Raw genomic sequence first — 26,007 nt, 5'->3', positions numbered from 1 at the left:
AAAATTTTAATCTCCGAAGAGTTTTAAGTAGTATTAGAAGACTTATAAGCTTAGAATCTATTGAAAAGAAGAATCAACACAGTAAGAAAAATCAAATCACTGCTTTGGATGAGAGGCTTTAAGATTCACCCAGAATATGGTATAAAGAAAAAAATGGGAGACCTTGAGAATAGACAGCAGAAATCCATTATTTGGGAATAAGATTTCCTACAGAAGAAAACAGAAGAGCTGGAAGGGAAACAACAACTAAAAGTGTACTAGAAGAACATGTCTCTGATCAAATCTACAGCTAAGAAGTGTCCACCCTGCACCAAGTCAAATTATTAAATTAGATTTATCATCTTGTTTCAACCTGGAGAAAATATTCAATTTTGAGGGCAAAGAAAAAAGCCTAAAAGCACCTGTAGGGGGAAGAAAAACAACCAAAAAAAAAAAAAAAAATTTCACCTACAAAGACAAAGAAAAGCAATTTGATCACAGTTTTTTTTTTCCTCCTTGACTGCATTGAATGCTATGTAATTTTTACCAACATCTGCAAGTATTAAAAGGAAAGGGTTCTGATACATGGAATCTGCAATCTGATAAATTGTCATTCTGGAAAATAAGCAAAAGAAGAAAACTTTTCAGGTAAAAATACGAGGTGAAAAGTACATCATGTATATGCCATTAGTGGCAGGCAGGAGGGGGAGGGTTTGAAGATATATACCAATGAACCAAAAACAGAATCAAAAGAAATATCCCATAAAAGAGAAATTTGATAGTGGGCATTAAATATATACACACACATGTGTAGGTGTGTGCGTGTATATGTGTGTATATATGGAGAATCATAGCAATCATAGAACATATGTTATAAAATAAGCTAAATAAAAGATAAAAGAAATTAGAAATTTGCTACCACTTCATCTTATAGAAGAAAAAGTGATAGTTACTGAAGTTGATATCTTGAGTAATACAGAATCCAGAAAGTTTTTCAAAGTCTTAATATTGATCTCTATCAATTTGGAAGCCTTCCAAATTACAGAAAAGTATCAAAGAAATTCCATTAGAGAAAAAGAAAAGAAATAAGGAGCATTTAAAAAAAAGTGGGGGCAGAGGGGGTGGGATGGGGGTTTGCAAGATCACTAGGAGCCAAGTTCAAGTTAAAGGTTAAATCTTCAAAAGAACAAAGAATGCTAATGTTTTAAATAAAAGGACAATACTCAAAGGCTCTGTCATCAACTTTTATGCATCAAATAAAGCATCAAACAAAGCAAACAGAAATGGGTTGGAAATAAAAGTTGACATTAACAGAAACATAATAATGCAATAAGAGCTCTCTTGACTGACTTTCTAGATTAAACGGACAATTTCTATTCTTCTGCAAAATATGCTGATGTTTCTGTAGCGATCTAAACACTAACCACAAATGGGTTGCTCCCTCTGCGAGCTCATGCCTTCTACTCCCACAAATGGAGTTGTATGCTTACCAAGGGTCAGTCCTATTTGTTCCAAAACATGTTTATATCTGCTATACTTGATACTGACATTAGAACTGATTTTGGATATTAAATAGCAAGTATTAAATAATGTGAAAATAGAGCTTATATTTAATTAAAACTCAAAAAGTTTGTAAAGTCTATCAATGTGACTCTAAAAATTCCTGTCAAATTAGATGTGGGGACACAAATGTAAGTTATTGGGAGATCAGATATTAACTGTAAAAACCTAGACAATTTATTCTACACTCAAGTCACTTTCAAACCTGTCTCTCAACTCTCATTCCACTTTAAAAATCTATGATTAAAAATGACAGACCTTACATACTGGGTGTGGGTTAAGTCAGACAAACAGAACTCCAATTTAGGATCCATACTGTAAGACTTTGACTCTTCATCAAAAGATTACAACTAAATGCCTGTTCATGTTTTAAGCCACAATAAAAACATCTTCAATATGTATTATTTTTCTTTATCCCCTGTCTTAACAGACATTTTGGATTAATTGATTTTTTTCCAGTCCTTATCCTATTAGATAGAGAGCATTTACTGTTGTGCAATATTTTAATACTCCTTTCTCAGTATTTGGCAGAAGTAAAATGATGTTATGGAGAAAATGACTAATAGATATAATTAATAAATTTGGTTTTAGAAATTTATATCTAGACCTATACCCTGCAATGAGATGATACTCATCTTAAAATGTCCTTTAAGCATTTATAAAAACTGGTCACACAGTAGACCAAATATAGAAACATAACTTTTATAAACAATATTAGAATCTACATTCTTTGACTATGGTGTAAAGATTCTGAAGCTAGAGCTTATCTTGTGTGTTGAAGGCTCAGTATAACTGAAGCACAATCAAGTTAGAGGCCATTATAAGGACTTGAGCTCAAATTTATAAGTGACAATGGCATTTTTATTTTTATTGTTTTATCTTTTAAATTTGCCTAGGGTGAAATATGCCTTGTATTGATTTTAATAAACACATCGAATCATATACACTACCCCAGCACCATAGAGAATAGTGATTTATGTGTTTTAACAGCCTCAACCTGGCAGCTTCACCATCAATGGGATCGCAGAATCAAGGACACAAACAGGGAAACCAATTAGAAGGCAGTTGCAAAACTCAGAAGTGCCATGTGGCTTAGACCACAATGGTGGCAGTGGAGGTGGTTTAGATTTTCTGTATTTGATAGGTCATTTTTAAGGTTGAGCCTGCTTGATATACTGCCAGGTTGGACATGCATTAAAAGGTTAAGAGAAGTACCAAAGATGACTCTAAGTCACCTTAAAGAAGCAAAGAAAAGGAGGATGTTGATTTTGAGATGGGGACAACAGGTGGAAAAGTTCAGGATAAGACATGTTAATTTTGAATTGTCTAAGACATCCAAATAATGTGTCAGTATTTGAGTGACTGATTATGAAGTAAAGAAGGTAGTCTTGGCCCAAGATATATAAATTTAAAGCTTACAGTATAGGGATGGCATTTAAAGCCACCAGGTAGGATGTTATCACCAAGGGATTCTATATAGATGGAGATGAGGTCAAACGACTCAGGTTGATGAAGGATGAGAGATCCAGAACCAGCAAAGGAGAGACTCAAAAAGAGCAGCATTGAGATATGAAGTCAACAAACTGTGTAATATATTTGGAATCGAGGCAAGAAAGTGTTTCAGGGATGAGGGAGTAGTAACTGACTGTTTCAAATCCTATAGAAATGTCAGTTAAGATGAGGACCAAGAAACACCACTGGATTTAGCAACTTGGAGATCACTGGTGACCTCCACAAACACTTAAAATAACTCTGGATATAAAATTCAATTGGAATAGGTTCAGTCCAGCAGAGAAAAAAAGAACTGGAGTCAATGCACAGAGCTAGGTCTTTTTACAAGCTTTGCTCTAAGTGAAAGGAAATAGGGGTAGTAGCTGAAAGTTTAAGCAGTTTGGTTTGCTTTGGTAAGAGAAATCACTAAGTGCCCATGGAAAAAAGTTCAACGAAGAGAAATTTGATGATGCAAGAAAGAAATAGAATTGCTAGAGAGAAGTTCTTAACAGGGTAAGGGAATGAGACCTTGTATACAAATAGCAAAGGAAACCTGTCTAAGAGTCTGGACAGTTCATGCACATAAAGGAGCTAAGATGGTAACTAGACATCACAGTGATCATTTTGAAATGAATAGAAATATTGAATCACTGTATCGTGCACTAGGAACTAAAGTAGTGTTATAGGTCAACTGTACTTCAAAATACAAACTAACATCAGAGATTAGATTTGTGGTTACCAGAGGTGGGGGCAGTGAAGATGGGGAAATGGGTGAAAGTAGTCAAAAAGGTACAGACTTTCAGTTATAAGATAAATAAGCACTAAGGGTGTAATGAACAACATGATAAAGCTACTTAACATTGCTTTAAGTTATATATGAAAGTTAAGAGAATAAATCCTGAGAGTTCTCATCACAAGGAAAAATGTTTTCTATTTCTTTAATGTTGTATCTACATGAGATGATGAATGTTCACTCAACTTATTGCAGTAGTCATTTCATGATATTTGTAAGTCAAATCATTATGCTGTTCACCTTAAACTTAACAGTACTATATGTCAATTATATCTCAATGAAACTGGAAGAGAACAGAAATTAAGTCAGAACACATAAGCAGTGATATAGGTAGGTAGAGATAGGTAGAGGAAACTGAGGCAGATTCTCTTCTGATTGCTTTCATTTTATCAGCAGAAGCAGAGAATGTGAATGAGGGAAGAGGTGATAGAAGTTTTAGAGGAAGGAAGAAAGTCTAAGAAGTTATCTAAAGACTGAGGGAGTGAATATACTAGGGAAATACCATCTGTTGGGCATCGTTTGGACCCACTTGAGGTTAGTCATCATAAACTTAAAATGGGACCAGTGAGCACGGTAAGTTTTTCTCCAGCCAGGTTCAACTTTTCAGACACGGGCACAGCTTAGGCAGACAGCAGGATTGGACTATAGTTGTGATTTTTCCAGGCAGTAAAATGAAACCAGAGATACAAGGGAGCTGTGGTTTTATAGGAAAGGAATGATTACAATAATGAAACATGAAATTTTCAGTGTATAAAGGGTAGGAGGGCATTTGCCAAGTTAAGGACACAAAAAGGTGACAGATAAGCTATTTACAAGTCCCTGAGTGTAAAAGGATTGTTGAGTTGGATTATTAAAGGGAGTCAGCTGGAAAGATAGGAATTGGTGGTGAGAAAATGGGAAGCTAGAAACTCAAATGATAGAAGAGATATAGTTAATAATAATGATAAAAATCTAGGCTATAAACAAATGAGTGGTAGAAATAGGATCAGTATCACTGGAAGATATAAGACCAAGGATATGAGAGGCAAGGATATTGGATGGATGATCTTGTTGATATCACCAGGAATTATGACAGTACTAGTGTTAGAGGAAGAAATTGATATAAGAGATCAATTTTTCAGGAAATGAAGAGAAGTGAAATGCAGCCAGTAGATGCCTTAAAAAAGAAGTAATGAGTGGTAGAGTGTGCTCACAGAAGATTCAAAACTTGGGGTTCCTTTCTTTCATTAGGAGGAAAGAAAATAATCTATAGCCATCAATGAGGAGCCAAAAAAGTCCTATTCCTCCATTCTCAGTGGCTTAGGAGGGCTTCTCCCCGATTTTTGCTTTGCCACCGTGGGGAAGAGACCAGCTGACCTAGAGAAGCTCTTTCAAGGTAGAGTCAATGTCATGGCATTATTAAGCAGAGAAAGGGCCTGAGTTTAGCTCTCGAGCTTGGCTTTAGCTGCATGGAAGGAATCCAGTAATTCCCTGAAGGAGGGCTGTGAATGCTAATTGATGGGATGTTTGGTAATTAATTGATAGGACGACAAGCAGGGGGTCAACACCTGTATCTGAGTGCCGCAGACCATGCTGCTGGAGATGAAAAGGAATCACAGCCAGACCTCGTTGGCAGCCACTGTACTCGGAATAGCTAAGATGGAATCAAGATGGCTCATAGGACCACAGGTCCTGTCCAAGCCAAGAGAGGAGAGACCCCCATGTTCTTCAGCCTCTACTGCCAGCAGAGGATGCCAACAGATTGAGCTATGACAGGCTGATAAGGGACATCATTGCTGAAGAATCCAATAAAGATCCAGGTAGCAGAACAAGGACACACAGAGCCGTGGCCCTTTCTCTGAAGCCCATGGAGTCAGTGAACTCTTTGTGCGCTCAGACTCCATCTTGGGGCGAAATATAAGAAGGAAGCAGAATTATGAGAAACTAAACATATACCAGAAGGTGACCAGGTTTTAACCCAGCCAGGTGTTTGCAACAAAGATCAGATCATTTATAAGAAATGAACAAGCTTGTTTCTTTATATATTTGAATGTAGGGACCTTTTGTAACATACACATTGAGTGCTTAAACAAAAATAAAATTAAAATAAAAAACTATCTTTATACCCATCTGTAGATTCTTTTATAGATAGCTGGGTTGAAGTTAATTTACACTCCTCTATGCAATCAGTCTCCTATCTTGAATTAAAAACGGACTTCTGACATTATGGTCTGTTTTGAAGACGATTTAGGTTAGTGACATCAAACAAATGAAACCACACAGCAGTAATGAGTGTCTGACATGAAGTGATCATGACATGGCTAAGAGAAATCAGAAGATCAAATGGTAAAACATTACAATGCCACAATTCTAGGTCAGTGGCAGGAGGCCACCTCTTCCTTCTGGGAATTGAATTCTATCTGGGCCAAGGGTCCAAGCTCTTGCAGGTTCAGTGGCCAAAAATGTGCTGGGGGCAAGGATAGCAACAGAGTAGGTACCTTGTCCTCTATTCTGGTACATCCAACAAGCTCACTTCCCCCGACAGAGCGTTTAATGTAGCACAGGCTGACAGAAGAACAGATAATCCTTTTTTTAATCTACTGATCTTTTACTACTGAGGAATTTAAGCCTATAATATAGCAAAGAAAACCATATTTACACATGATAACGACAGAAATAATGCCTGGGGGGAGAAAAAACTCAAATCTTTGTGAATCTCCTATAGAATAAAATGACAGATTGATAAGAACAATTCCAATTAAATCTAGTTGAAGTTAACAAATGCTCTTATCCAGTTTCCCACTGTCTCTGCTAATATGACTAATGATCCTATTAACCACAACTAACATCCATGAGTGCCTACCATTTTCCAGGCACTAGGCTATGATATTCACATATATTATCTCCTTCAATTCTCAACAACAATCCTATGAGAAAGTTATTGGTTTTATCATCTAATAGGTAAAACTGAGGTTCACAGAAGTTAAGTAATTTGTAAGATACACCCTAAATAAGTTATGAAACTGGAATTTAGGCCCAAGACTCTTCATTTCAGGGCCCAAATGCTTCCCTAGTGAAGCCTACCACCTCCCACGTGGTTAGCATTTATATATGGCTTTAAGTTTATAGAAGGTATTTTGTACTTCACCTTGTAAGACTTAAAGCAACCTTATGAATTACAGGCTACTATTATCCTCGTTTTTAGAGGAAACTAAGGCTAAGAGAAATACTGAGCCCAAAATCATCTCCAGCCAAAGAGAAATGGAGAATAAAATTTGCAGAGAGAGTTTAAGCTGACCAATCACAGTGGAAACTCATGTTTTAGTGGAGACGTTTTTATGTATAATGTTATAGAACACTAAATAACTTACATGTTAGTTCAGGAACAAAAATGCACCTTTCAAACTTCAAATAATTTCTCTAATGACCATATCACAGACCCTTCCTCTTCAAATAAGTAAATATCTAAGTATGTGCTGTATTTACACATGGATGGAGGTGTAACTTTTCACAAATCCATTATCTTCACCAGCTGCCAATGGCAAACTTGACTAGTCTCTTTGTTGAAATAATACGGCCACCGAGAAAAGCACCCAATTCTTCAGTTAGCAAGCAACTCAGGGGCAGTTTAAAAGGAAGGAAAAGCAAGAAGGATTGCTCAGGAGTGGCCCAGTATACACTTGCTAGTCCAGTGGCCTGTCCTGTTCAGCGTCTCTCCAGGACACAAGCATCACACTTGGCAGGATATATTATATGATCACCCCAATCATAGATGAGAGAAAAATGTCTCCCCCGTTAATGGGCCCCCATTTAGGAAAGCTGTCAGTCACATCCTCATCTTGACCTGTGACCCAGGTAGCCTGGCTGCAGAGATCCAGGAGGATGAGGGAGACAGGAGAGGAGGAGAGAGGCAGGATGGGAGAGGGAGCACTAGAGGACCGCGTTCTTATTACCGAGACACTGCTGCACAACTCTCACTCTCTCAATCCGTTTCCCTACTTCCTAGATTGTTAAGTTTATGGTCTTCAAAATGATTCAAAAGAGAAAAGAAGTGTATAGGTGAATATTTGCTATATTGGAAAAATTTTAGAATTCACCGCTTTAAATGTGAGGAATATGTATATTCACAATTTAATACAGGATGATTGATACTATAGCTACTGAGAAATATACAAAATCTATGGTAATGTTATCAAAGCACTTCATTTTCCTTGTGTTTAATATTTAAGTTATAATAAATAATACATGTAGAATAGATTTTCAACTTTTAAAATCTTTTCATTTTATTTGTTCCCTCTAACATGTGATAGGTAATAGGGAAGATAAAATCTCATTACTGATGTATTTTTAAAACTGCATCTTTGCCTTAGTTTCAATAATACATACCTCAGAAACCAGAAATATTCCCTTTTTTAAAAATCTTATCACAAGTTTGAGAAAAATGGTGGTGGGGCTGGTGGTATGATTTTTCAATCTCTCTAATCCCCCTTAAAAAGTTGACAGAAAGGGGAAACTACTGTTAATTGGTTCAGGGTTTATTTCAGTGGTGATACAAATATTCTGAAATTGATTGTGCAGAAGTCACATAACTGTTTACACACTAAAAATCATTAAATTGTGCACTTTAAATGGATGAATTATATGAAACAGGAACTGTATCTCAATAAAGCTCTGATTTTTTAAAAGCTAACAGTAACTAGCATACTATGGTGAGTTAAAAGAGGCCACAGTTCTTAGACATTTCTGCCAGCAAGAGGCAGGGTCCCCCACACCAGTACGCTGGCACTAGCCCCGACACACCAGGGCTGTGCAGCCAGAGACCCTGGGACCCAGCTCTGCTTACCAGTGAACCAGCATCAGCCTCACACACCAGCAGACAAACACCAGCCCCAGGACCGCAACAGCCCTGCAGCCTGCACCCTTCCAGCAGCAGGCCAACACCAGCTACAGGACCTCCAGAGACCTGAACCCAGAGTTCCTGGTACATGGATCTGCCCACCAGTGAGCTGGCACTAGCTCTGGGATCCCCTGGGCTGATACCCAGCAGTAGGCCAATACCAGCTCCCAGATGCTTTGAATCCCTCAGCCAGCTGTGCCAGGATCCAGCCCCACACACTAGTGGTTTAACACCTGATTTGGAACATCTCAGGCTCTACGGCCAGCCATGTTAGAAACAGACTGTCCACTGCAGGCTAACACTAGGTTCAGGACCCTGGCCCCACAACTACCTACTCCAGAACCCAGCTCCACTCACCAGTGAGCCAGGACTAGCCCTGGGACCCTCCCCAGCCCCACCAGAGACCTGCAGCCAGCAGCCTCATGACCCAGCTCAGCCAACAAGCAGTCATCAGCCTCCATAAAGGCAGGTCCTGGCAACCAAAAGTACTAGGGGTCACCTACCAAAATGTCCACAATACTCATGATCATATCAATGTTGAAAAAGCACTTGACAAACTTCAAATTCTATTCATGATAAAAACTCTGAGAATTTCAGAGGGGAACTTCCTCAACTTAATAAAGAATATATACAAAATCCTACTGCTAACATTATATTCAACAGAGATAGACTAAACATCTTCTCCCTTATTACCACTGCAAACAAGGCAAGGATGTGAACTCTCACCACTCTTATTTAACATAGTACTGGAAACTCTAGCCAGTGCAAATAAGTTAAAAAATAAATGAAATGAAATAAAATAAAATAAAAAGAATATAGAACAGAAAGAAAAAAAAAAACTGTCCCTATTTGCAAGTGCCATGATTGTCTATGCAGAAAATCCCAAGAGATCAACACACACACAAAATACCTTCTAGAGCTAATAAATGAGTTCAACATGATCAAAGGATACAAGATAAACATACAAAAATCAAAGTTCTATAAACTAACAATGAACACGTAGACACTGAAATAAAACAGTAGTATTTATAATTACTCCCCACCAAAATGAAAAAGATTTAAATATAACAAAACATATGTGGTACTTGTGGCTGAAAACTACAACACACTGATAAAAGAAATCAAAGAAGAGCTAAATAAATGGAGATGCACATGTGTTCATGGGCTAGAAGACTCAAATAGCATTGATGTGAATTTTCCTTCAGATTTATATACAGGTTTAATGCCATTTGCATCAAAATCTCTGCAAGATATTTTGTAAATATAGACAAGATTAGTTTAAATGTTATACGTAAAGATAAAAGAATTAAAATAGATAAAATAATTTTGAAAAGAAGTAGTAGGAGTCAGTCTACCAATTTCAAGATTTATTATAGAGCCATAAGAACCAAGATAATATGGTACTGACCAAAGAATAAACAGAAAGACCAGTGGAACAGAATAAAGAATCCAAAAATAGATGCATCCAAATAGACATAACTGATTATTGACAAAAAATAAATAATTCAGAAGATAGCCTTTTTAATATTTCTGGAACAACTGGACATCCAATCAAAAAACAACCAAAAAAAAACCCAAAACAAACCTCTTCACTTGAGTCTTATAACTTACACACACACACACACACACACACAAACTAAGTCAAAAAATGGATCAGAGACTTAAGTCTCAAGTGTAAAACTATAAAAAATGTTTAGAAAAATGTCAGAGAAAAATTTGGGGGTCTAGAGATAGGGCAAGGTGTTCTTCAACATAATATCAAAAGTACAATCTATAAAAGAAAATACTGATTTTGACTTCATCAAAACTAATTTTTACTCTACAAGATACTCTTAAGAGGCTGAAAATACAAGCTACAAAGTGGGATAAAATATTTATAAAACACCTATGTCACTAAGGACTAGTTATCTCTGATACAAAAGAACACTAAAAGCTCAACAGTAAATAACAATAGAGTTGACCCTTGAACAAGATAGGAACTTGCTTATGGGAAGCAGTGCTCCTTAGAGAATGAATCATTTTAGGTCTGGGGCAAGAAATGAACAAAATGTTACCTTGCTATAACTGAAAGCAAAAGATGCTAGAATACAACTTCTGAAAACATGAAAAAAAGACTCAGGAATACCTTAAACAGCTCCCATAGACAAAAGCAGAAATAATTTGAGTATCATAAATAATATTCACTATTTACAATAGCCAAGACATGGAAACAGCCAAAATGTCCATCAACAGATGACTGGATAAAGAAGATGTGGTATATTTATACAATGGAATACTATTCAGCCATAAAAACCAACAACATAACAGCATTTGCAGAAACATGGATGTTCCTGGAGAATTCTAAGTGAAGTAAGACAAAAGAGAAAGAAAAATATCATAGGAGATCACTTATATGTGGAATCTAAAAAAAAAAAAAAAAAAAAAAAAAAAAAAAAAAAAACCATAAATACATAAATAATATTGATTGCACCTGAATGAAACACATCAAATATATAAAATTCCTTGAGATCAAAATCATAGTCTAAAATTTTATTGATCACCTTTAGACAGTGCCATTATAAGAATCAGAGGACCAGGCCTTCATTGTGAAAATTTACAAAAGGAAGTTTGATGCATTTATTTTTTTCCTTTATAAAATTTAAGGTAACTAATTATTGAGGGAAACATTGTCTTTATACAAGAGTCACAGCTAATAAATGAAAAAGACATGGTAGAATTAGGAAATAATCATTTTGCAACTCCTAATAAAATAATGGCTCAAGGCAATGGTCATTCATGGACTACTGAAACATTAAACTAAAGGATGATGAGGGTCTTTTTAAATGGATGATGAATGAGGTTTGACACCACATAAACTCCACTGCTAAATCTTAACATCACTAACACTGAACAGGTATTATGGTACTACTGATACAATATGATAGAAAATGCACACGAGAATTTATGAAATAGTCTAAGTAAAAAATTGAACCTGAATGACATCAAACTGTTAGATGTAACGCTACAAGATACAGAAACAGAAGAACATGCTAAATAACATATAAGATATAATCAGCCAAATCCAAAATGTGGGAGATACTAAAGGACAAATGATCTAGTTTCTTTAAAAATTAAACAGTGTAAGAAAGAGATGCTCTTTGAACTTAAGAGTTTAGAGACACATTAACTAAATGCAATATATAGACTTCGGCGGGCAGAATCTTAATGTAACCAAGCCAATAGTTCAACAGACTCTTCCAAATTATAGCAAAATATATATATTCAGAAACTTTACATTGCCCACATTTTCTTTTTCTTGTTCTTCAATAAATAATTGATACTTAGTTTTTCTTATTGTTTAATTCTGTAAGCTACTTAATATATACCACTTTGTAATAAAAGGAAATTCTGTTTCTTCACTATAATCAAGAAAACAGTAGCACTCCATTTCTATAGTACTGCATTCTGATATATTTATATTTTAAATAACATGTGTACTTTACACTCTGTAGTATTTTTCACAAAGACAACTGAGAGAGGTGCATGGATTCTCATAAATATTTGGAATGTATATTAATAGGAAATTTAAAAATCACAAATGGTCTGGCTAGCAGGTTTTTTTTTAATAAAATTTAATAAGGGAACAATGATCTATTTTGATATTTTTATATTAAACTTCTGGTAACTATTAAAAGTTTCAAATATGATACTAATTATATCTTAATAAAAAAATTTCAAATATGAAAAAAAAAATTTTTTAAAAACCCCAAAGATATCTCAGAAACCACTGAGGAAAATAAACATGGAATGAGTATTAGATGATTTAAAGGAATTATTGTCAATTGGTTCATCACAGTTATGTTTAATCTAGTTTCTTATTAATGATACCTTATATTTATGAATTAAAAATACGGTATCTGAGATTTGCTTTAAAATACTCTACCAATAAAGAGGAGATAACAGACAAAAATCAAAGTGGCAGCACGCTGATGGCTGAAGCTACATTCAAGATATATGATGATTCATTGTATGAGCTTCTTCACTTTTGAGTGTATCTGAAATTTTCCGTGGTAATTTTTTCTTTAAAGACCATGTCACTCTATTCATTCACTTGACAAATTGAACATGTACTCTTTGCAGACCAAAATAAGTAAAATACAACCCTTTCTCCCAAGAAGCTCACAATCTAGTAGTAGTAAAAAAAAAAAAAAAAAAAAAAGCAATGAAGTATGATATTTGCTCGAATAAACACATTACAGTTACAGTGGGGCACACTGTAAGGGAAAAGACCTACCCCTGGAGACATGAATAAAGACTTCACAAAGGAGGTGAACTAGATCTGTCTTTAAGAATTTATATGAGTTTACCCAGTTGACATGAGGAAAAGGCATGCAGAGTGACAGTAATAAGTCATTTATATATCACTTCCTATGTTTCAAGCACTGTTCTAGGCACTTCAGATTTTTAAATCATTACATCCTCAAAACAAACCTGTGAGATCTGTTTTTCTTAGTATATATCCCCATTTTACAGATAAAGTAATTGAGGTTAAGTCACCTGACCAAGATCATATGCTTGTAAATGACAGTGATAGGCATCAAACCCAAATAATTTGCTCTTAAATATTACAGACTTTATTTTCAGTAGATGGCATGACGTGTTCAGAGGCAAAGAGATATAACATATAACACCTAGGAAACCATAAATGTTGCTATAATGTATGGCGTGAGGTGGAAAATCAGAAGAGTGTGTCAGGAAATGAGAAAAGATGGATGCTTAGTCAAAAGGAGACCATGAAGGGCTTCACATATTAAGTAATGGAGTTTAAACCATTTTCAGGTAAGAAGGTGCAAACTGACAGAGGGTTTAAACAGTGGAGTGACGTGTATTGATTTATACAGTTCAAAATAACTTAGGCAGTGGTGAGCTGAATGGCAGGAGGGGAATCAAAGGAGGCAGAGAATTCAGTTGGGAAGCAAGGGTCTTGATCAAAGAGAGAGATTGCAGGAGCCAGGGTTATGGTGCTGTTAACAGATACGGATGAAAGAGTAGATTCAAAACAGATTCAAGGGGAAGCCATAGAAATTTGGAAAATGACGGAGAACACAGGATGGAAGAGAGGAGTTCAGGAAGTGTCTCAGGCTGCTGCCTTGGGGGAGAGCGAGGAAGGATGCCACTAGCCGTGAGTGGGAATGCTGGAGGAGGAAGGGTTTCATTAGGAAGAACATGAATTCACATTTGATCAGGTGAGCCTGTGGACACTTACAGAATGACCCTCAATCTCAGAAGACAAATGTGTATTTGAGAGAGTTCAATACACTGGCAGTATTTAAAGCCACAGAAACAGAAGGGATTCACTCAAGAATCCTACTCAGAGAAGCAAAAGCAAAACAAAAAAAAAGTCTGTTTTCAAATTCCAGTTATTCAAGGACTTCAGGACTTTTGCCATGTTAGCATGCCACCTGCATCACTGTTTATTTCATAGTTTTCTTTGAACCAGCATTATTTCTTTTACTTTATTTTGAAACAAAACTTTACATCACTACTACAAAAGAAAACTAGTATTACTCAATATAACAAGTCGAAAATGACCATAAAGTTAAACTGTACTGATGTGTCAATGTAGGTTCATCAGTTGTAACAAATGTACCAATCTGGTGGGGGTGTTTATAGTAGAGGAGAGACCATCCCTGTCCGGGAGCAGGAGGTATACGGAAAATCTCTGCACCTTCCTCTCAGGTTTGCTGTGGACCCAAAACTGCTCTAAAAATAGTCTTTAAATAATTACAATTTTAAACGTCTGTATTTAATCCAATACTATTATCTATGAAATTTCACATGCTTCAGCATGAGAGTTGTTCTTTCTTTGTGAAAATAAAGACTTTTTAGCAAGACTGTAAAGACACACTTGCCTCAATTTAAAGTATGAATTAAAAATAATTTTAAAAGCACAAATATCATATGATATCACATATGTGAAATTTTAAATGATACAAATTCTATTTACAAACCAAAAACAGCCTCATGGGTACAGAAAACAAACTATGGTTACCAAAGGAGAAAGGGCAGGGTTGGGGATAAACTGGGAATTTGGGACTAACAAATACACATTGCTATATAAAAAATAAACAACAAGGACCTACTGTGTGTAGTACAGGGAACTATATTCAATCTCTTATAATAACATATAATGGAAAAGAACCTGAAAAGAAAAAATATATATGCATGTGTATGTATAACTCAGTTGCTTTGCTGTTCACCTAAAACTAGCACTGTAAATTACACTTCAATTTAAAAAAATTAAAAAGGAGACACAATTGAATTTTCACTCTGTGATGGTGTATTATTTAATGTTCTGTGAGTCATCTAAAGTCATCTCCAGTGCTACCTTCAGAGCATGGCCCACAATCAGGGAAAATTCTGTGTTACAGGAAAGACTGAAGAAGTAGGTCCAAAGGTATGTTCTGAGGTAAACTGTATAAAGGGAAACTGAGTCAGTGGACACAGAATAGACAAATAGTGTCAAATTACATAGAATAGGGTCAACTAATACAAAAAGGTTGGTCTGGGTTTACAGAAGCATGTTCAGGATGGTCCTAACGAGTCTAGATTTATACTCAAAAAAGAAATAGAGTCACTTATTCGTGAGCTGTAGCTGAAAGACTTGATAGTTGTTGCTGCCTATCAGGTGATTACTTTGAGCCTGGACCTAGCAGTCTCTCTCCTCCAACATTTCATCCTCTCTTCCCTGTTCCCTGTCCCACGCCTACCATCCTCTTGCTGTGCCTGACGCTCAGTAAAGGAACGCCTCAGGAGTCTGGCATCAGACCCCTAACCTGAGAGGACAGTTTGCAATTGACCACATTCTCCCAATCAGCAGGATGTCTCCAGCAATAAAGGGCTGAGTGCCCAGACCAGCTCCCATTCGTTAAGAAGCCAGAAGCAAGGCAGGCAACATAAGATGTGTCAGTGCGTTGAAAAATCATGGGAGAGATAATAAATAAAAAAAAAAAAATACCGAAGCCTTAACTCACTAGGATGCCATACTGCGCTGCTTACTTTGAAATAACAACTGAGTACCTATGATCATCAAGATCATCATGCAGACTCTGCTAGGGGAACGCACTCACATAGAAAATGCACCTTCCTTTACCGCTTCAAAAGGTGGTTGGTCAGCTTCCACCCAATCCATTCTGCACACCTGATTCCTTTTAATGTGAAGTCAAAAATGATTCTTACTTGTAATGTGTGGTCAACAAGTAACACCTAACCAAAAAAAAAAAAAAAAGTTCAGCAAATCTAAAGGACAGCATTTCCCTTTTTACTCATTAATCTGACAAAATGATACTCTTCAGCTTTTCTTTATTGACAAATTCATTTGAATGTCTGTGTTGCCTACATTAAATATGCTAAACATACACAACTTCCTTTCAAATGTGCTCACATAACTAACTTAGGAATAGAATTGCAGTAGAATCTGAGGAGAGTTATAACTTCTTACACTCAACAGTTTCCATCCTAAATAGCCTTCAGTAGTTCTAAGTCTCACTCCCACTGAAAACATCAAGTTAATGATATAAAATAGATGACAGAATTCTCCAAAACATATCTGCCAAAATACCGAACTTCAACTTAAAACTTAAACACAAATTTAGACAAAGATTTTCATAAAGAACTTGAACATGGTGCATAATCAACAGGAGTAGAATTTTTGTCCTACCAAACTGTAATGATGGACCAGAGTAGAAGGAATGTTTGCACTGAAATGAAATGTTCATTCCAAGACAGAGCAGAATCTCTAAAAAGCTGTAGAACATATAATGGCATTTTTGTAATCGAGAGTAAGTTAAGACCAGCAAGCACAAAATTAGTATATTTCTAAGTAATAAAAGAATTAAGAATATGGGAGGCACCACTATCCTGAACAGCTCTGAGACAGGGGGCCCAGAAGCAGGAGGGATGAGGGGATGGATGGTGAGAAGCTGCAAATGTCATTTGGCTCTGTGTGTATTACTCCACTGTCTCCTCTTGTTACAGTCTATTATTGGTTTGCGGGGAAGGGGTTATACTACCTTCTCTCAGGGTCTCTGCTCCTGAGGAGCTCACAGTCCAATTATTTTATGTTGCCTGCATCCGGCCCAATAACTAGCAAGAAGAAGATGCCTGATGAATGTTTGCTGCCCGATTATCATAACGTTTTACTTAATGGAAAAAAGTCACTTACCTCTAGCATTAAAAGACAAATACCATCACGTTCTGATAAATCATTCTTAGGCTGCAACTGAGAGATGTCTTTGAAATGAAGAGAGGTCACAACATTCACTGCTTGTTTTTTCCCTAAGTGGCTGCCTTAGTTTGCATTCCAGAAGTAGACTCTTGAGACAGAGATGTGTGTGCAGGAAGCTATCTGAGGAGTGTTCTAAGGGGAAACTGTGCCGGAATAAGAGCAGCAAGATTGGGCCTGGGGAGACGCTGGCCTGCAGGACAGTTTCCTCAGGGGCCTCAGCTAACCCCCGATGGAACTCTGGAGGGGGGTTGGTCATTTAGAGCTATCCAGGATTGAGCAAAGGACCTTTGTACCCTGCCTAGCCCAATCCCTGGAGACGAGTGCCTCAAGGAGACCAATGCGGTCAAGTGATCAAGCAGCTCCCTTCTCCAAGAGCAGCCAACAGCTCTGCAAAGGAGCAGACTGACTCTGAAGAGGGATCTGAGTGATACCTGGGACACCCACAATCATGAACTTCAAATGCTCACTCAGAAGCTCAAACCTCAGGGTGTATGGGAGTAAAAGACAGACCTAAGACCCTAGTAGTGATCTTTCTGATATAGGCTAAATGTATACAGAGGCACCAACAAGATCCAAGCCTACAGAATCAGGTCTCTAGACAATGGCTGTCAATCTGTCACAATCTGTCATGCCAGCCACTTAAACTAAAATGACTGCAGACAGGGAAAATTAGCCTTCCATTGAACTCTGGGCAATTTACAATTGGTAACCATCTTTTAATCCAAACCATGAGATTTCTTCTAATTTGCACAGCCTAAAGCTGATTGGTCCATGTAGAATTAGGAAGCCTAGCAGGAATGATTAAAAAGCATCCTCTCAGAAAGTATTCCCGGACTCATCACCATCTGGTCACGTCTGATTACTATACAGTCAAGGAAACTCCTGCTGGAGACACCACGGGGAGAAGTCTTCTGACGCTGCCATTTAGCATTTGTAACAGCAGTGGGGAGTAAGTGTGATGGACGACAGGCACCTTGTGCCAGGTACTCTTGCATCTGAGCCTCTCTAGTTACTCTCCTCCCGTCAAGTTCAGAGAGATAGGAGGATGCATGATGATAGTTTAAAGCCCTTCAATGATAAAAGGAGCAGAAGATATGTGCTAAAAAAAAAAAAAAAAAAAAAAGGAAGAAAGTGAGGGAAAAAAAAATGCTTGAAGGCCTAACAGCATGCCCGTTTCATTTCTCTCTGGTCAACAGCCTCCTCTTTCCAGCTCAGAAAACCAGTGCTGTTTTTCAAACATCCCAGATGCTTCCCTGCATGCAAGACTTCCTAACCAATTTTTCAAATTAAGCACAGCCCTGAAATTTGGCTGCTCTCTCAATCTGCTCGGAAAAAGTGTCAGCAGTTTTGATATCTGCCACACTTTACTCGCTGTAGGCTCAGAATCCCCACAGAACAAAGCTACAAATAAAAGCTAAAGAGAATTAGGAAGGAGAAAGCATGCTAGCTCCACTGAACTTATAATGTTGGGAGAGAAAACCTGCTGTGATGAGACTCTAAGTGAGAGAAAAAAAATACCGACAAATCTTACCGAGAAATCCCAGCTGCAACTCAGAAAATCTTTCAAAACCCAACATTCAATACTGGTAATAAGTAGGAGGTGTCAATTACATTTATGTTAATGAGACTGAGCAGTAAGAGAGCTGAGTTACATCAAAAAGCCTTCCTGGGCTTTTCCAACCTTCAGAGATTTCATCCAAGACATTTAGCAAACTACAAACAAGATGGCACGTGAAATAGACTAATTTGACAATTCTTAGGCATCCATTTGTGGTCATAGATAGCAATCAGGTAATCTCCCTATTGAAAGTTTCTCAATGGAATCTAAGGTCCAGGAGATGAGAAAGAAGCAGCCATTTGTTGTTGTATCCTTCTTCCAAAACCTGGCTGGTGATTGAGAGACTTCTCAAGTATAGCCATTGCACCTTGGCTGCAATACAGCCGTCATTAGCAAAGCTGGCAGTATTCAGAGCTTTCAAGTCAAATCCTCCTTGCTTGATATGTAATTTATCTAGCCGATTTCCTTCATTACGTTATCATTTTAAGAGCTCTTACTCTGCAAAGTATATCTTTAATGTGACAGCTAAGATTTAACCAGGGGTGATTTTGTCCTCATGGGACATTTAGCCACGTCTAGAGAAAATGCTGGCTGTCACCACTGGGTGGCAGAGGGCGAAGGGGGTTTGCTAATGGCATCTACTGGGTAGTGTCAGGGATGCTACTAACCATCTTACAATGCACAGGACAGCACACCCCCCGCCCCTGAAACACACACCAAAATATCAATAGTGCTAAGGCTGAGAAACTCTTAGACGTTGCTTTGATTGAGAGCATAAAAGTACTGTGAAAGAAAATGTTGCCAAACAGCTCAACTTTGTGCAATGTACACATCCGAAGGGCAACTGAGCTTTTCTTTGCTTGAAATTTACTGAGCAGATTTTTAGGGTTTGCACTATACAGAGTCTGCACTATTCCATAGTGCAGACATATAAGGAATTAAAGTGCCTGTATTTCTGCTTCCTCTGACTCATGCCCAGGATACTTTGCTCTTCAAGAACAGGAACACCATTTTACTGTTTTATAGGAACCCTGAATTCCTATCCCCAGTTTACTGACTGGTTCGTGTTTGTTGCTTTGGCTTGTTTCAGAGATGTGCTATGAACAGAAGGACAAAGAGGATTTTCACCATTCAGAAACATGCCTGTATGTCTAGGGAAAAGGGATATTAACTATCTCTAATCCAAGACTGGTAAGATTAGTAATAACCCTTCCTTTCTCAGGGAGCTCCTTCATTATGATTCCAACATCTTCAACCTTAAAACATGTTACTTACCTGTTCTTTCCACCTCCACAAAGTCAAAATGCCCCAAATTTAACTTATCTCTTTGCTAAGAACTTACCAGTTTGCTGTCTTACTCAACATCCTTTCCTCTTCCACTACTGCCCGTCAATCAGATCAAGCATTTAAACTTTTCCCTCACTTCCTCTATTTCATCAGCTGTCAGGCTCTGTATATTTTCACTCTGAAGCATCTCTTCCACTCCAGTAGAACATCATACTCCATCTCTAGGACACCCAGAGCCTCTTTTCTCACATTTCCGCTGACTTGAGGCATTCCCTTTCCTTCCTACATCATCCCAATGACAACTTTTATATAATACTCATCTTCATTAAAACTCACTCATTTTAATGTATTTGTGTTCTATTAAGTTTTAAGGATGGATGTGCATCAATTTAATAGATTAAGTTTCCCCATAAATTCATGTCCATCCTGAACCTCAGAATGTGACCTATTTGGAAATAGGGCTTTTGTAGATGTCATTCCTTAAGACGAGGTCATACTAGGATAGGATTAGCCCTAAATTCAATGACTTTTGTCCTTATAAGATGAGAGGACACATGAAGACACAAAAACAGAGGGGGCAGTATGAAGATGGGGCCAGGCTTTAGAATCATATATCTAAGAGCCCAGGAATGCAAACATTGCCAGCAACCACCAGACACTAGGAGAGAGGCATGGAATGGTTTCCTCCCCCTCCCTCAAGAAGGAACCAATGGAAATGTATACAGGATCTTGTGGTGGCTCACAGCAAAAGAGAATGTGACAATGAATGTGTTTATGTTCATGCATAACTGAAAAATTTTGCTCTACACTGGAATTTGACACAACATTGTAAAATGACTATAACTCAATAAAAAAGTTTATAATGTTAAAAAAATAAAAATTAAATTAAATTAAAAAAAAAAAGGAACCAACCTTTGCCAACATCTCGATCTTGGTATCCTAGCCTCTAGAGCTATGAGAGAATACATTTCTGTTGTTTTAAGTCAGTTTGTGGTAACTTGTTACAGCTGCCCAAGGAAACTAACACAGATGGCCATGAGAATGTGCCTCACAGTTCTCCAACTCTAGGTGGCATCACTGTTCAAAGATCCCAGCTGTGACATGGTAACATCCACAACAGTATATACCCTAAGGCCACACTTCCCACAGGCTGCTTCAAGCCACGACCAAGTGAACAACACACATAAAGCAGATCAATTCCTGAGAGACACAGACTCTTGAGAGGCAATTTTGACTCAAAGGCACTTCTACAGCCTTGACACATCAGACTGAGCACAGTCTTTAGATGCTAATACTCAACCTTCTTTCCTTCTCTCCTTCTCTTGGAATCAGCCTGTATCATAGTCTGATGAACCTTTAACCTTTCCCAGCTCCATTCCCACTTTTTCTTCTAAGGGTTTCCCTAATACATTGGAAGTTTTAGATTTGCAGATCCTAATATATATAAAATAGTAAATTTCTTCTGTATAGCACAGGGAACTGTACTCAATATCCTGTAGTAACTTATAATGAAAAACAATATGAAAAGGAATATATGTATGTATATGTATGATGTACACCACAAATTGACACAACATTGTAAACTGACTGTACTTCAATCATTAAATTTTTTTTTAATTTTAAAAAAGTGTTTGCCCAATAAAATCCACATACATTTAATTGTACCTTGGTGCTTACCCCTTGGGAGAACACAGTTACCCAGAAGGAGATAACAAAATTTGATTTCTATTTCAAATATATTTCTTTGCCTAGGTTTGTGGAGAATGGATTCCAATTTGACAAGATTAGAAGAGGAAAGACCAAATAGGAAGCTGATGTAGTGGCTAAAGGGGACACACTTTTAGTTTTCAGTAAACTCGTCGTGGCAGTGGATACAGTGGCCACATTCCAAATATACTTTGGCAGCAAAACCTATGGAATGTGGTCATGGATTTATATGAGGGTATGGGGGAAACAGGCATCAAGGTAGATTCCTTCATTTCTAGCAGGATCAAATATAAGGATATTGGTGGAATTTACTGAGATACAGAAGCCTGGAAGAAGAGTAAATCCAAAACTAAAAAATTTAAAAGTTCAGTTTCAGGTATATTAAGATCAAAATTATTTGGAGTCACCTAAACACAAGTGTCATACGGGGAGTTAGGTACAAAAATGTGAAGCTCAGAAGACTTCTATATGAATTTGTGAGATAGGAGACTATAGTGTTAAGGAGAGGAAGTAATTAGAATCACTTGAGGGGAAAATGGTTGAGAACAAAAGGAGAAACTAACAATGAATACTAAAAAGGAATGATTAGAGAGGTAGGAGGAAAAGTGTGAACAGGGTGTCCATAAGCTAACAGAAGAGAGCCTTTTGAGGATGAGTTGAGGTCAAGTGGTTAAATGCTGCTGGGAGTACACGGAAGAGGACTTAAAATTATCTGTTGGCTCGGGAGGTGGGAGTCTTCGGAGATCTGCCATTTTGGTGAACCAGTGAGAAGGGTAGCAAAATAGGAGTGGTCTGAGGAGAGAATGAGTTGTCAGGTTAAGTTGACTCTGAAGTGGGAAATGATTTTGCCCCCAAACATATAGCACCGACAGGAAAGCTAATATTATATAATAAAAAGATACAGTCAAGGAGATTTCCATTTAGTTTGGTCAATTAAACTATGACAAAAGAGTCAAGAATATGCAATGGAGAAAAGACAGTCTCTTCAATAGGTGGTGCTGGGATAACTGGGCAGCCTCATGTCAAAGGATGAAATTAGAACATTCTCTAATACCATATACAAAAATAAACTCAAAATGGGTTTATTTCCTAAATGTACAACCAGATACTCTAAAACTAGAACACTCTTAGTCTGGTATTTTTGAATTTATACCTTCAACACTTACCCAACCCCGCCTTAATAGGTTTTTTAAAATTATAACGATGACAAAAAAACAAGATCAACTTTTGTGTAGACCAGAAAGCCAACAAAAATAATAATGCAGGCTAAAAACAAAGCATTTATTTGCTCAGAAATCAAAAGAGATACAGTTAGAGCAGAGGTGTCAGCACCCTGTGTTCTGTTGTGCACCAAGTTCTGAGCTCTCAGCAATGTGGGATGCTTACTACAAGAAGGCAGTGCAACTATTTAGCTGGCATTCTTTGGAAGGACTGTAACCACTTCTGAAATATTGAAATACCTTTGTACTACTTAGTATGTTGCCTCTATCTCAAGCCCCCATGAGGTACTTTGTTAAACACTGAATTATATATAAGAATAAGGTTAAAAGTGAAAATTCTTACATCATCATCACCTCATCTCTTAGAATTTCTTTCTCATTTTACTAAATTCTTCCATTCTATCTGGTAAAATCCAACTCTCCATTTTCCATCTAAAACCATTGGCACAGCCTCTCCAGCTTCACTAGAAAACACTTATCGTGTTTAGTATTCTGGGGATTCTTGCCCATAATCTCAGCCTCTACCACTACTTTATTTGGAAACTAATGGCCCTTTTTAAGAGAAAAGAGATTAGAGATGCTTAGACATCAGAAATAAAGACTACCATTCCATTTTAGCCTAAAGTAGTTAATATTCAGGTATAAAGTCAATGAAAACTTTAAAAGATTAATACAAGATTCAAATTGCAAACACTAAGTATAATAAAGATACTCTTTAGAGATAAGGGACTAAAAAAATTATAAAGTTTATCAGGGATATTACTCTGCATTTTTTACTGGATAATTAAAAAAAATTCTCTTAAAATATTTTTAATCTGTGTGAGATCTGTAAGTACAAGCCTCTGAGTCATAATTAGTATGGAAGTCCATGTGGTCAGAGACTAGGACTTAAGTACACATTAAGTAATTCTGAAGGTTTCCTCCAAAAGAAACCTGAGCAAAGAAGCATCAAACCAACATCATTGTGATCTCCACTTCAACTCCCTAATTAATCAACTACCCTTAAGGAGCTTTGGGGATGCTCACAAAGCCACTGGTTACCCTGACCCACAAAAAGAGTACAAGCTATTTTTGTTTGCAGTAATGAAGTATTTACAGACACACTACATATTGCGGAAATACTCTAGCTACCTGAAGAAAGGGCCTACGTACCAAAGAGGAGAAAAATAAAACAATGCATTTTAGTATAAACAACTCCATCTTAATAGCAATACGAAGGGCCCTGTAGCTTTCTGACTAGGGTTTAAGGTATCAATGGGGGCCATCTATACCTGGCAGAAAAATAAATCTTTGAAATATTCAAAAGGTACTTGAGCATACATAATGAGGAAGAAAGATTTTTCACCTGGACCTCCAGGTGCAGCTGGGCTGCCAGCAAGTCAGAGTAATGAGTGGCCCAACCCCACCTATACTCTGCTCTTTGCACACCAGGCAGTCATTTGTCAGGATGTAAATTACTTATAGGGGTCTATAAAGAAAGTTAGTGCATTTCCTTAAAAATAAAAGAAAAATAAATCATGGAACGAACATTACATGAAATAAGAGCAAAGTAAAGGTATTGTTTAAGTACTTTATAAAGTTGCCTTGATTGGAAAACACATAAGCACATTCTTGCTAACACCAAGTGAAACATCAGGCTCTAATTATTCAGTTCTCTATTTCTTCCTTTTTACTTCAGACTCTAAGGACATGAAAAACAATGTTTAAATGTAAGCACTAAAAATAAACAATGGCCTCAGGCCTCATTATTTTAACATATCTTCACTGAGTGAGAACAGACACTCAAGAAATGCATAATTAGATAATTACTTTGAACCGACTCCATCTTCTAAAGATTCTCAAGAATATTAAAAACTTGCAAAGAGGTAGCAACTTTAACTCTTGCTTGAAACTCAGTTGTAATCACTGCAATGAGGCTGACGTTGTTTTATAGAAGGAGGGAAGGAGAGGAGGAAACCAACAGTCTGTATTAACCAACGCATCGGAGGTCAGAATGTTCTCCACAGCAAGTAACAAAATACTTGATCATTTGAAGCTGAAATGAGAACGTTATCCCACTTCCTCATGTAACAATAAGTTTGAAGTAGTAGGATTGGTGCGATAACGCAAAAACGCCAGACCAGAACGTGAGGCCCGAGAGGTGTATTTGCTTACCCTTCTCCTTAGAGCTTGGCTGGCTGCCCTCTGCAAGCAGCATATCCCGTTGAGAGATGAGGGGTGAGGACATGGTCTCCCTAAGGGAGCACAAGGGCAGGGAATGCATTCCAGGAGCTGGCACCAAGGCAGAAAGAAAGAAGGGAAGAAAAGCAGCTCCCCGTCGCGCAGCGCTCTCTTCGTGCAGTTCTCAAACGCAACAGAAGAGCATTTTCCTAAAACCCTCCCCAGCAGATTCCCCGTTACTTCTCATTGGTTAGAAGTAAGCCACATGCTCACACTTAGACCAATCAGTGGATAAAGGGATGGGGTTGCCACCTCCATCTGGTTGTAAATCAGCCTCACCTGGGGCTGGTTAATTGCAACCTGAAGAGAATCAGGGTGTCGTTAACAAAGAGGAGAAACAGCTGTTAGACAACAAAATGTCGGCGACCACTCTGATTTTTATACTGGAGGTCAAAACATTTGGCTCAATTGGACGTTTCAAGTAAAGCAATTTCTCTTTTTTCCCAAAGTAATGCAGAGTTTCAACTGTAATGCAGGGTTTATAACTATAAAGAGCACCTCCCTGCTGGTATAATACAGTGCTAGAAAATAGGTGCTTGTGTGTTTTCCAAGAGATTTAGACCCTCCCCCCTCTCCAGTCACATGAGACCCCACAGATGAAGTCAGAACTCTGAACTTCCCCAGAAGGGAATAAGCAATCACTGCAGGTTCTAGAACACAAAGTTATAGGGGAAAATACAGCTAAATAGAACAAATGCGTATTAGTAGCTTCTACCCCTGAGCAGTTTTCCTGCTCAGGTATAACCCATTGCTATAACCTGATTAAGAGGTATCAAATGTGAGGCTAACTGTGGCAAAGAATTTCTGTGCTGGCAAGTTTAACACTGATTCTTCCCCCAAAATGGAATGGCTGGTTTAGATTATATCAAAGGACTAATAAAGATCATCCCCTAGAACTCGAAACTGAACCAGAAATAACTCAGTTTGAGATTTAAACAATTTACTCTACCCTTTGTTACTTTGATTCTTTCTTATTTCAACTTGACCTGAATGTTCTGCTAGAAACCATATTAGGAGCAAACAGTAGTGTGATAGCCAGTAGGTCCTGCA

The 26,007-nt window shown here is 37.5% G+C and overlaps 1 long non-coding RNA gene across 2 annotated transcripts in view; it reads right to left on the bottom strand.

Annotated features, from left to right (window-relative positions):
- The window catches only part of LOC141578177 (uncharacterized), a 441,124-nt gene that overhangs the window by 214,921 nt on the left and 200,196 nt on the right, over positions 1–26,007 (bottom strand). The window contains exon 1 of one of the 2 annotated variants that reach the window (XR_012508244.1): positions 24,892–25,086. The exons of the other annotated variant lie outside the window; for it this stretch is intronic. This is a non-coding gene — a long non-coding RNA (uncharacterized LOC141578177). Of the gene's footprint in view, positions 1–24,891; positions 25,087–26,007 lie in introns of those variants that run through there. 2 annotated transcript variants of the gene reach the window in all.

This window comes from Camelus bactrianus, chromosome 7 (genome assembly GCF_048773025.1).
Source record: "Camelus bactrianus isolate YW-2024 breed Bactrian camel chromosome 7, ASM4877302v1, whole genome shotgun sequence".
Lineage (NCBI taxonomy): Eukaryota > Metazoa > Chordata > Mammalia > Artiodactyla > Camelidae > Camelus > Camelus bactrianus.
Note: the sequence above shows the minus strand (reverse complement) of the source record. Positions and strands in the feature narration are given on the sequence as shown.